The sequence below is a fragment of the Cloeon dipterum genome, chromosome X, assembly GCF_949628265.1.
Source record: "Cloeon dipterum chromosome X, ieCloDipt1.1, whole genome shotgun sequence".
NCBI lineage: Eukaryota > Metazoa > Arthropoda > Insecta > Ephemeroptera > Baetidae > Cloeon > Cloeon dipterum.
This window is the reverse complement of record NC_088790.1, coordinates 2,943,103-2,954,351: the sequence shown is the minus strand read 5'-3', so window position 1 is coordinate 2,954,351 and position 11,249 is coordinate 2,943,103.

Genomic DNA, 11,249 nt, shown 5'->3' with positions numbered 1-11,249 from the left:
TTCAGCTTGTTACACATAAAAAATTTCTCCCCATAAAGTGAGAAACATCATGCGCGTTTAATGAAAAATCACGAAATCTACGCTCGACCAGGAAGAGCATCTGCCGCTTTAGTTTTGACCGGATGGGAAAAATGAAATCGAAACGGTTTCCGACAGAATTGTGCTCTCGATGGACCAAAGCTTCAATTTGCGCGTCAAAACACATTTGATGCACCCGATCGCTGGCTTTTAGATGTTCGACATATTGTCTGAGCTTCAAGAGCAAGAATTATGCAAATCAGCCAAAACTGTCTTAAAGTCACTAAAAAACGACTATTTTTTTCATATTTGATAATATTGCCACTGCCTAATCTCGGGGTTTAATTGTCAGAATTGCAAACACTACCCACCAATCGACTCGTATCAACCTCCCCTAGATAGCCAAAGGGGTTAGAGGGTGACCAACCCTCATCTCCCTTCAACCCCGTCCATTGAAGTAACGAGAAAAATCGCGTCGATTATCACTTTAAGCAAACTTATGCACTGATAAAAACCATCTTAAATTAAAAAAATGTACTCTAAATTCCATTGGCTATTTAGGGAAAGTTAAGACGAGTTGAACGGTGTGCAGTTTTTACAATTCTGACGATTTGAACCCGAGATTTAGCGATTTGAATGTTGGAAAAAAGATCGAAAGTGTTCATTTTTGCTAATATTGTAACTGCCAAATCTCGAGTTTAAACAGTCAGAATTGCATAAACTGAACACTGTTCGACTAGTCTCAACCCCCCTGGATAGCTAAAGGGTTTAAGGGTGGTCAACCCTTAATACCCCTTCCACCCCATCCATTGAAGTAACGAGAAAAATCGCGTCGATTGGATATTTCAGCAAATTTATTCGCTGATCAAAAATATCTTAAATTAATCAACCACCCCTTATAGAGGATGAAAGGATACAAAATAAAACCTAAACAGCAGAACCAGAAATTCATCGCATTATTACTAGCAATGTTTTATGTATTACTTGAGATGAAAAAAGGCTAACTGGGGTTGGTGAGCGGTCAGATCGGCCCCAAAACCCATTGGCTATCTATAGGGGAAGTTAAGACAAGTCAAATGGTGTGTAATTTTTGCGATTCTGATGGCTCAAACCCGAGATTTGGGGATGACAATGTTAGCAACAAATTCAAGTGTTAATTTTTAGCATTGTGCTTGCATCAGTTCAATAGTTTATATTTAAATCTATCAAAAGCTATCCAAAAGTAACATCCCTGTTGATAAATATGCGTTGAATATATAATTTATATAAATGCAGCTTCTGTCATGCGAAAAAGTTAACAAACGACCTCTGCCCTCTGTCCGCGCGATCAAATCCCCTAGCTGTCGAAGTCTTTTGTGTGAAATGAAACGAATCTGTGTAAGACAATATGCTGCAGCGATGGACAGCACGCGGATGGCGTCCGTGAGGGATGCAGCTGCACACACGCTCTCAAATTAATATTTGCAGCTCAAAAAGGGCTTAAATGGCCAAACGGTCGTTTGGTCAGTGTGGGAAAAGCGAAAGCAATTTACACTCGCGTGGGCCGCTCTCTTTTACAATAGATTGCTTTTATTGTCCGAAAATTTTCAATGAACCGCCGCGCACTATGCCAATCGCAAACGCGTCGCTCGTAATTCCAAGATTTATTGCCGAATGCTGGATTAAAACTTTTTTCCGGCATTTCGGACATGTGGCGCGGATCCGTTATCGGGGGTTGAGGGTTGAGGGTGGAAAGCTGACTCAAAAAGAGACAAAATGATCATGTTCTGCCACTGACGATTGAGTGTGCAGTGTGCAAGGAGAGTGGCTTGCGGTTTAAGACCGCTGTCAATCATTTCGGAGGGAGGGAATCACCCTCGTTGCTCGCGAGGATTCGCAATTGCATCGAAATTATTGTTCGCCAAGACCAAACAAAAATTGGAGAAGCTACGATTTTCCCAAACTCGAGAGAAAATGAGAATTGATACTGAAAAATCTTGGAAAATGCCTGTTGAGAATGCATGAAGTCATTCCTTAAGATTTGTTTGAAGCCAAATTTGATTGTAAAATGTTTTGAGAAACGTGGCTGCAAGTTAGAATGCTTCCCAAATGGCGACTACTGCGTCTACTTACTTGAAAAATTAATTAAATTTCACAACAAAGAGTTTCGTAACGCTGTTTGTCTGAATTATTATGTATATATAGACTTCTGTTTTAGTACACCATTGGTGTCTATATTGAAGATTTCATTATTCATATCGCTGTTGGGCACATCTCGACGAGAGGAATCAAAATCTGCCAAGAAAATGGGATCAAGCGCAGTAAATTTTGGAGTAAATTTGATTTTTTTTCTGTTAGCAAAGTCCTTTTTTGATCATTGAAAATATTAGAACAAATTATATATTGACTAACTGCTTATTGCATAAAATAATTTTCATTTGTTGCCCTGTATTGATCCACTTTAAAGTTTTAAAATAATATTTTAGGGATTTTTCCTCAAAATTGAAAAGATCGTGACGATAGTAATCGAAATCAAGCAAAAAATCATTTGATTTTTTTGTAATTTGGCAAATTTAAGACGATCTCGACTGTTCTTTTTTGTGCTTCTTACATTAAAACTTCAAATGAGTATGTATCATGTAATTTTTAGACTTTTGAGCTACACTTAAAACCATCCTAAACAATCTTTCGATCATAAATGTCTTGCAATTTTCTCACAAACTTTCAAAATCTTTATCACATCGTCCAAATTTTCTTAAATATTTGCGACGCGGCAAAAAAGTAAGACACTTTCAGTCTTGCGTTCAACATGAGTGTGCTAACATTTATTCCAAAGCAATAGAAAATTGTACTGGAAGTTGTGCAATTTGAATCTAAATGTTCAAGATCGGTGCATGGTGCAATAAAAAATTTACGAAATGATATAATTTTATAAAAAGCTGCCAAGACTTCCAGCAAAAGCAGGATGTTAATATATATGTCTCAACAAAGGCTTTCAGAGTGACTCATAATTAAATTTTAGATAGCCACGTGTACAGTATAAAGCAGCATTAAAACAAAATCGACTTTTTTAAAAATGAAATGAGCATATGACTGCAACATTATATACGTGTGAGAAGTGACTACTTTGCAATGTAAAGCTGCCAAAAAAATGTCAAAGAAGAATAACAGGATCCAAAAACCATTTAAAAGTGTTTCAAAATTCAACTCCAATCCTAATTTGATTATTTCAAATTTTTATTACGTTTATCAGCAAAGGGTAAACAAAAACTACGAAACTTTTATCTTAAAAATATTTGATCATCTGAGATTTTTAATGTTTGCTTTGAGCACGATATTTAAAAAGCGGACGAAAATTAACTCAGAGTAAACAATGTGTGTTTTCACTCACAAATTTTTCAACACAAAATATTGTTTTAAATATTTATAAGTGACACACACAATTAAAAAACAACATTGTATTTTCTTGAATAACTAATACATGTTAATTCGATTAAAACATTTTCAGTCTTCTCGCAGTGTTGCTTAATATGTTTGTTTTCACCGGAAAACGTATATGTAGTATATTTCAAGTTACGCTGCACGTACGTTGATGAAAATATTTTTTCCTCCAAAAATAAACACGAAATTGCGGCGTGCGGATCAAAAAGGAAACTTGAAGCCGAGAGGATAGTTTAGGGCGCAATTATTTTTACGGTGCATTCGCCTCTCTGGAGGCTCGTTTTCCAGCTTTTAATGAGTGTCTGCAGACATAATTCATTAAGCTGCAGTTTTTTTCTTGCATTTTAGGGTGACGCCAGCGTGTTGCAGGAAGTTGAGAGCGAGAGTGTCCGCGCGCGCAAGCATCAGGCTCGTGCGTGGGTCACAGAGATGCCAACTGCTCTCTGATTTTTTAACATTCGGAGCGCAGAAACGGAAGTCGGCGGCTGCCGTCTTCGCGCACCCATCATTATATTTCTTGTTAGACTAGAGCACCAGGTGCAAAGGTCCTATTTTTGGACTTTTTTTCTCCAACAGACGCCCGCAATCTGTTTGCAAATAGTGACACGCTCATTACCGGCAGCTTGACCCTGCGCAGCGCTCTCTCGCACCCCGTGAAATAATTAGAACCCTCATCTGCCTATCCAAATCACAGCCTTCTCGAGTAACAAGCTCGTTAAAAACTTGTCATGGCAAAAAACAGTGTACATATACACAAAAAGGACAAATTTTCGTGTTAATGAAAAAATAAAACTGTACACAAAGAAATTAAATATAAACCTAATTATTGCTTGACAGAAATTTAAAGCTGATGGGTAAAATGCATTGTAATTACAAATAAAGTAAAAAATGAATAAAAAATAATAATTAAACACAAAAAATAAATAAATAAGGGTACAACTAACTGGCGATTTTTTAATAATTTAAAATTGAGGCACCCCAAAAAGAGATAAACTGCATTTATTGTTATATGAGAGATACTTACAAAAGTCTATGAATTTATAATTTACCATTTTTCCTCAACAAGTTGAAATAATTAAAAATTGATCGATTTTTAAAATGTTTTGAATTATAAGGCAACTAAATATCAATTTTCAATTAAATATTTAAACAAAAAGAAAAAAATACCTACGGAAATATGTTTGGAATTTTGTATAATGACTTTTTAAACATTAAATAATTCAAAAAGAGGTGTGTAATAATTAAAATAATTTGACGGCTACCTGTACTTTTTGTATTGACTGTGTAATTCAAATGAAAAACAAAAAAATGTTACATAACGACGAAATTTTCCTTTATGCTAATAATATTGTTGACAAAATAATGTAAATATTATTTATTTGCATATTTAATTTGTATTTGTTGTTCAAAAAAAGTTTTGTATATTTGTTCACCTATTTTCTGTTTTTATATACAAATTTTCTCATAAATATGATTTTTTATTTGTTGTTTGAAAATATGGGTTTGACCAAAAACTGTCCATTCTATTTTCTTATCAAAACGCATTGTATGCCATTTTTAAATAGAAAAATGACTCACCAATTTGATATAAACCAATTAATCTCCCTTGCGGAGGCTCTTCTGCGGCGTGGCACGAGCCAGAGCACAAAAAACGCGCTTCCGAGGGCCCCGCCGGCGCTCACCCCAAAACTAAAATGGAGTTCCACCCCTGGTCCTGCATGATCCCCCGACACGGGTGGCATTAAAACAAAGCTCACACATAATCACGGGCATGGGAAATTGTAACACATTTTTTATATCAGACGCGCGAGGGGTGCAATATCTAAAAGAGGGCCGGACGATTGGTCAAACTTGACGGCCGCTCCGCCTACCCCCTTGCAGAGCAGCGCGCAGTGACTCACCCCATTGTCTGATGCGGGGGGAATAAAAGTAAAACAAAGATTTTGCACGAGACCCCCACATCTTGCACTTGGACCGATGCTCTATCAGAAAAAAGAATCGAGCACGGAGTGAGTACAGCGCCGGAACAAATTAATATATTTCACTTTGGACAAGGAAGAGTCTGCATATGATCGTGAGGACCACATTTCAAAGGTTGCTTATTTAAAAAAAATGACAAGGCGGAAATTAAAAAAATATGTATTCCCTGTGTTTGAAGGCGATTTTGTTTGCAAACACAAATAATACCGAGATAAAAATAGTCGAGTAAATGAAATAAAAAAATCACTTTTGGTTGTCCACGCATTCGACGGTTGGTTGTTTTTTTTTTTAAAAAAAATAATGGCGAAAATGATACTGTTTATAAACGAGTGGGGAGAGTGTTTCTTTTTTTTCCGCCGGAGAGGGTTGAGACGTTTTTTTATGCTAGCTGATATACAAATATTGAGGACTAGATATTGTGGAACGTTTCCGAACAGAAATACACGCTTAAAATCCTGTCCACGTTGAGTGCTAAGGTTTAGAAATTACGGCTGGTTATTATATTTAAAAGCAAAAAAAAATTGGTGGCCGGAAAAAAATATTAAAATATTTTTAAAATAAAACAAATCCATTTTAGGCATGAAAGAGTAAAAAATAAAGAATATGGCCATTAAAATACAATTTTCCGAAAAGGCGATTCAAAAGTATTTAAAAACCATTTCACTAATTCCAGCGTGGAAGGCTACCCTGAAGTTTCGGTTAGAGTAGAGGGCACTTACTTGCTTTTGATGCTTCGAGGATTATTTAACGTCACAACCAGAGCAGGAGAACGCGACTGCTTTGCTCAGCGGCCAGTACAACACTGGAGCGAGAAGCGATATGGGGAGTGGGTAAACATGCTCGTGTGCTTGGTGGTTGGAGCGGGCGAGGACTCCTGGATGGACGGGAATGGTCAAGCAAACCACTGTTGTGAACTCTGAATGCGGTATATATAGAGAAATGCATACCAAAACAACAGCAAACACACAAAAATCATGCGCACTACAATAAAAATATATAATTGAGACATTATATGTCTCAAACCAACTGCTAATAAAATTTGGGTAAATATATTTTTTACTGTTGCCTACTATATATATTGATTCAAACAATAACCAAGTCGTATATGTACTCAAATTATTTAAACGAGTTGCTCATTTTACTTCAACGTGCAATGCAAAAAAATCGATGCAACGCACCGTTAGTTACAAACATGTTTTTCTGTTAAAATATAATGATGCATCTGTGGTTCGGCGAATTGCTAACCCGCTGAAAGGGCAATCGCGTCTAGGGTACAGAAAAGGATAACGGATTGATTCGAACGATACAGCAATTTGAAGCAGCCAAATTATTCGCAAAGACGCAAATTAATGTGCACGATGCACGAGGAACGCGCTGAGTTAAATTTTAAATTAAAAATTGTGATATGAATCTATATATAGATTCATATTCACAACTTTGCATTCAAACATTCATTTTTTTTATTTTTTATGTTTAGAAGGTGCTCAAGCCTTTACCATTATCATTTACTGATGCATCTCTGCCAACGCATCGGTTCGAATAAAATGCGTTTCCTCCCCCTTAGGAAAAAAACGCTAGAGAAAAACAACCTCAAGCGCACTGAAGCTTACCTCGCACGAGAAGTTTCAGGAAAAAATACACTCTATTTGAAGACTCCGCGGTGATGGACATTTTCAATTAATTTTCAACACAGAGCAGAGTTTTATAGATTTATAGATTTTTCCTCCCGTTCCCTTTTCTGATTTTTTTATAAAACGCAGCGTAAAATAGATAGGAATGTAAAGAAACCACAAACTTGATCTCGATAAGTGCGGCTCATTCCATCAATTTTAATTTTAGAGATATGTACATAGTAATACTAAAAAATTCTAAATAAATATTTTTCTCTTAGAAAATTCACCCTTATCAGTGCTATATATAGCTACATTTTCATCTTTCATGTTCTGCAGTAATCTGACGAGTGGTAATATATTATATTTATTTGTTTATATGCAATGGTACAATCAAATCTGCCCGCATATTTACAAATTTAGTCACACAAATTTTGTTTTTAAAAAACATCAATGAAAATGAGGCAAGAAGACGCGGATGAATTTCAAGATGAACTCAACAACATCGATATTTGGTGTGCGAATAATGGCATGGAGCTAAATTCAAGGAAGTGCAAAATCATGGACATTACGCGAGAGCGCGGCTACCCTTGCATTTTGAGTACACCCTTTTGGCGACGCGCCCCTTCAATTTCAATACGTATGGGACTCACAGCGGTTGCTCGGCGTGCACATCGCCGCTGGCGAGTGCACAGCACACAGACATCCTGCGAGCGAGAGCGGCGCAGCGGCTTAGCTTTGCGGCGCGTTTTTTTCGAGGGTGCAAGCCGCGCTTAAAAAGAATCGTGTATTTGACCATGGTTAAACCTTTGGCCTTCCTGCATGGCACCCAACGACGCAGGAAAATAGAAGAAACTCAACATTAGAATAAAATTTGTTAGCATACACAAAAGTTTTGAGTTGTTTCTCGAATTCTTCTAACTGCGGCTCCCCCCGAATCTGTGCTGGAAGGTTATTGTACAAATTCAGCATGTACATTTCTGGAATGTTTACTGTCATATGGACGGTGGATATAAAACTTTTGTGCTGACAGCGCTCAAAATTCAATCTCAACAGCAGGTGCATAGAGCACGTTGCACAAAAATAGTGGTGATGGCTATGGTTCATTCACGCAGGAATGTGCCTATGGAAGAATGAAATAAGGTAAAAATAAATTTTTTTTTGAACTCCTTAATTCCAATCATAGCATGCGACAAAGCGCTGCATCAAGCTGGATTCAATAGCCGAGAAAAGTTATTAAAAAATGATCATGCGATTCAACCGACGCAACAATAGGTCTACAGATATCAATAGGTCTCCAGATCTCCAACGCTTCCAACGCTCTCCCGTCCAGATGTTTTTTTTTTACTCTTCGGACTCTTGTATTTGATATTTTTACTTCGACGTATTTGACGAGGCAAAAGGGGTCTCTCCTCGTCCTGTTTTTCAATAGCGAGCGGATATTCGAGCGGATATTTCAAGCAATATTCACATTCCTCGGTGGTCGGTATAGGATTCGCTCAATAGATGGATTCCATTTATGTGCATGGAATAGTTTTTTTTTTAATTGTGGGATGGTCATCCTTTCACACAATCCTATCACAATCTATTTTGGTACAGAGATTCTTGTTATCTTTTTTCCAAAATACACGCCACCCAATTGCAAGGCACAAAGAAACGAAAATTCGCCTGAATCCTAAAATTTCCTGAGGTTCAGAAATTCTTTTCAAGCCGACGATGCAAATTGCTCGTATGGCCGTTCAAGCCGCAACGAAACTGGGGGTGGATTATATACAAAGTTGTATAGCACTTCAAAAAAAAAATCTGCTGCTGTGATATCATATTGAGGTGAATTGTCGGCGCAGGCAGGTAATACCTTTCAAGCTTCGTCGCCACTTGAAATGTGTAGCATTGTTGCAGGATGGCCGGACAAAGGGAAAGGGAAGAACTGATCTTCTTGGCTGCTAGAGATATAAAACTAAATTTATTTCACAATCCGTAATACTTGGGATTCGACAATCATCAATTTCCGAGGCGCAATGTACAAACCAGGCATGCGGCGCGTGATTTGCTTATGCAGGTCCCTGGTCTTTTTGAAATAGGTCTTAGGGTATTTTTTAACAAATTTGCATGCCTCGAACAAATAAATGGAAAACACTGGAAGCAGGTTGTACCGCTCAAACAGTGGTTTCGCAGAACACAGCGGCATCAAGCCCCTCCAATACCTCTCGCCCAGGGTACGAATCAACTAATAATATTTAAAAATTAATTAATAATTTTTAAAAACTGGACACCTCAAGTAAAAGGGGTCGATTGCAGCAGCCGCGCTTATCCCCGGGTTTTTTGTTTTGAGGCGAAAACATAAAATTTTATATTTTATTTACATAAATAACACACATTACAAGTTTTTGTATATTTATCAACATTAAATTCAAACTGAAAATATCACGTGACATTAAAACATTTTAACGTAAGCATAGTAGTGAGTAAAAACATCGTAAAATTACATTTGATAAACAAGTATATTTTTATTTTTTGGGAAGTGAAAGTTATTATTGATTTGAAAGCAATTTTAGCAATTACGTTTATTTTTTGTTTATATAATATTTTGTCGTTTGTATATATACGCGTAATATTCAATTGCTGATTTCTTGTTTTAAAAATTTTGCGCCTCCAGGAAACACATGAATTTGAAAGCAAAATCAGTTACTATATACTGCTCTGTGTGAAATCGCCTAATAAAATATAGGGGCTAATCATTTTGAATTTTTGTATGATTTATTATAAACTGTTTAATCAATAGTCATCGCAATGCTTCTGTGAGAAAGGTCACAACCCTAAAATCACAATCTCTTAATTGCCACGCGCGCTGCATTAGGAGAGCGGGTAGTTGCACAGCGGACATCCTTTGAGTGCGGGCGGAGGCACAAAAAACCCTGAAGGAGAGGAAACGTGCTGCTGGTCGATATATAATTGTGCAGTCTCATGGTGTGTAGGTCAGGGTGGTTGGAAGTTTTACAGACCGAAATGATGGATCATTATGTGAAGCCCCCAAGATACATTTGTAGTAAACGGTGTGAAAGGAAGTATCACACGTTTTTAAGAATGTTAAACAAAAATAAATAGTTTCAAGACCGTCTTTGACGAAGTTTCTGAGCACACCAATCGATTGTTGAGTGTCGAATTAGGTACAGTGGATATTTTTTCCAACCAAAAAACCTTTTTTCCCGTCAAAACACATAATAAATGTGAGAATTACCGCCCCATTGGAAATCCTCTCTGTATTTGATAAAATATTTGAAAACGACCAGTTTCGACGTCATCACATACGTCCTAATCATGAGTTACAATTACAATCAAATACAATTATTAACAATGTGTAGTGGCAGTGGAGCGCCTCTACTCACATCCTCTTCTCTATAAACACCGATCAATTTTATCAGAATCTCGACTCGCAAAGTACAAAAGCATTTCGTTCAGCAATCTTCTCGGCCGATTCAAAATCTCTCTCTCTCTCTCTCTCTCTCTCTCTGTTGCATTAAAGAATTTCTAACAACAATACCCTAGACTAAAAATGAAAAAAAGAGTGGGAGCTCGGCTCCGCAACCGGCTCGGTTGCGGGTGATTGAACAAAACCACTCGTATTTCCATTTGATACAAAAAATTTCCAGATCTCTTTTCTGCCGACAACAAACGGCGTCACATCAAACGCAATTTTGTGCACGAGATTGAGAGTATTGAGACAGTCCCAAATTTGGTAGTGAAAAATAGATTTCGGCGATTAGATCCAGTCAAGCAAGCTTTTGCACACAAAGAGTTCCATAATAGGATGTTCTTCTCGCATTCATATTGTTTCGGCGGGAAACAAATTCGCGCGTCGCGGCGCACTTTTTGGTCGAAAAAATATCCGCTTTACCCAATTTGACCCTCAAGAATCGATTGGTGTGCTCAGAAACTTCTTCAAAGACGGTCTTTAAGAGAGGCAGCAATTTATATGGACAATTATAGTGGTTTATTCTGAGTTGCACGCATAATTGCTTTTCATAAATTATTGAATGAAATATTTATTAAACACCAACGGTGTACAACAGACATATACAGAATAATTATATTAAATCACAGATCAGTTTTTGCTTTGGCGGCTTGGCACAATATCCAATAATTGTTCTTGTCACATTCAAGGATGTGGGGGCTTTGCCGCCACTATAACAAGTAATTACGAATATTGGGATAACTCCCATA